Here is a 2,373-nt window from a genome sequence, read left to right as displayed (position 1 = left end):
GCAAGCTTTTCTGAATTTCCGGTAGGAATGGGAAGTGCTTATGTTAGCCACTTCCTCTTATTAACTGTAAATATCTCCAATCTTTAATAAAACTAAGTGGCAATCCTGCTTCCCATTTTCATCAAAAAACAAAAAAAGATGATAGAAATAGCGTGATCTTTTAAATCTTTCGAAAGATGGAAAATTTAGAAGTGGCAGAGACATCTGAGTGTTGTGGCTGATACAGCAAGAAAGAAGATTAAATATTGTTTTAGAGCACATTTTTATACTTAACACTAAAAAATATATATACAAGAAAATTTTCAATAAAAAATCTCAACTTATAACGTGTATCATCTCTCACGGGATGAGAGGACATACCAATTGATCGGAAGTGAAGCTAGGCCCCTAAAGCGCTAGAACTGAGGGGAAAACAATGCATAATAGCCTTACAGAGTACACGATAGAACATCAAGGCATCCACTTATTAGCTAGCTTGAAATACAGATAATCTAGCAGAATTTATCAGAAGCCTGAAAAATAGTATCAGATCAAATGATCAATAGCCGCTACAGAAGGCATACGTGCAAAATACACATGGTTCCCTGCAAACATAAATTTTATTTCACAAGATCACACAACAGAACACCAACATCCTAACAAGCAACCTCATAATCGAACCATAATGTCAGTCTCTACTTCTCGTGTCCCAGCTTGAAGTGGTCCAAGAGAGACTCCCCTGTAAGTTCCTTAGAAATGTAGTAGTTGATGTAGTCTTGCACAAGAAGCTCCCTATATTTTGGAGGATTCTCATCAGATAACAACTCCTTGATGGGGCCATAAAGCTTCTGTTCATGAAAGCTTGGATAGCAGAACAGCGCCACCGACACCCTCGGCCCTTCGCGGCTCGCCAGCACCCGATGTTCAACACTCTTGAACATGTCGTTGCTAACGAGCTACACAAGGTAAAATGACAAGCAGCGATGAGTGTTGACCAAGGAATCATGCAATTTTCAATTCAACAAAAGTGAATACCTGAAGGAGACCACCGATATTTACTACAAGAGCCCCATGCATGGGAGACACATCGACCCAGTTGTTCTGATGAGGACTTGAAGGCCACCATGGTTGTCTTGGAGAAGCATAGTTATGAATGTTGGGTCGGCGTGCTTGCTGATGCCAAACGTCAGCTCTGGCTCTGGGCATGGTGGATAGTAGTGGGCAAGCAGGCGCTGTACTTTGTTATAGTTAATGTTGTTTAGAAAGCTTGGGCTCAGTCCAAGAGCCTCTGATAGCAGCTGACCAACAACATTCGCGACATCAAGTACCCGCTCTCTATAATTCAACATGACCTCTCTATGATAAAAGTTGAGAGAACTGTTACTTTGATTTAAATTATTGGACAAAATTTCTAATATTGGCAATTCTTGACATAGCCCGTAGCTGACATAAGCAACTACAGGCGATACAAACAGCAAGAATCAAGTTCAGGTTACATCGCATTGGTTGTGCTGTGCAATACCTGCAAACCGAAGGTATATCATTGATATCCAGAGCATCGTCGAAGAAACAGGATAGCGTATCCCTCCAGTTGGCAGCACGCGATTTGTAAAAATCAAAATTGGTGAGATACATCACCTTCTTCATACGGTCACGAGAGTAGTATTTTGCCCTCTCCTCTTTGTCCTGTTCATGGAACTTTCTTCCACCTTCAAGCATGTCCTCCAAGATACCTATGGGGATCCCATGGTTCACCACCTGAAAGAATCCCCATGTCTTTGAAGCGTCGCAGACCTGCTTGACGATTTCCTTCCGTCGAGAGGCATCTTCTATGGCTTGGAGATCTATCACCGGGACTTGGAGAACAGTCGGTGGACCACTGGATGGCTTCGGGCGATCCTCTGGTGGGGTGATGAAGATTCTTGGAATCCTGGCCACACCACACTCGAGGAGACCTTTGACGCCGGCTTTCGTGTCGTCGAACTCCTTTAGCTCTTTAGCTCGATCGTAGCCTGGATGGGCTTCGTCGCCCGCTGCCATTGCTGCCATCTCAGGGAGGTGTACTGAAAGATGGATGATGGGTGATGCCGGTCTTTGCACATCTGCGCATCGGCCCTCCTTAGTCGTCACACTCTGACAACCCCAAGCAGACTATTTAACAATAAATACAGGCTGGCATGTCCTCCCTTTCATTTAAAAAAATAAAAAGTTTGTATATCTGCAGTCTTCGAGGGTTGTGTTTTTATTTTTTTTTTTTAAGTATTGTATATCTGCTGTCTTCGAGGGTTGTGTTTTTTTTTTTTTTTTTTGTAAAAAGGACTCTATTTTATTTAAATATTAATAAAAAATAATAAAATCTGATATTAATAATAAATTTATATTTTTAGAATAGAT

The 2,373-nt window shown here is 41.6% G+C and overlaps 1 pseudogene; it reads right to left on the bottom strand.

Annotated features, from left to right (window-relative positions):
* Positions 1-425: 425 nt before the first annotated feature.
* On the bottom strand, positions 426-2,099 carry LOC105043106 (1-aminocyclopropane-1-carboxylate oxidase homolog 1-like; annotated as a pseudogene).
* Positions 2,100-2,373: the final 274 nt, after the last annotated feature.

The sequence above is a fragment of the Elaeis guineensis genome, chromosome 4 (assembly GCF_000442705.2).
Source record: "Elaeis guineensis isolate ETL-2024a chromosome 4, EG11, whole genome shotgun sequence".
Taxonomy (NCBI): domain Eukaryota; kingdom Viridiplantae; phylum Streptophyta; class Magnoliopsida; order Arecales; family Arecaceae; genus Elaeis; species Elaeis guineensis.
Note: the sequence above shows the minus strand (reverse complement) of the source record. Positions and strands in the feature narration are given on the sequence as shown.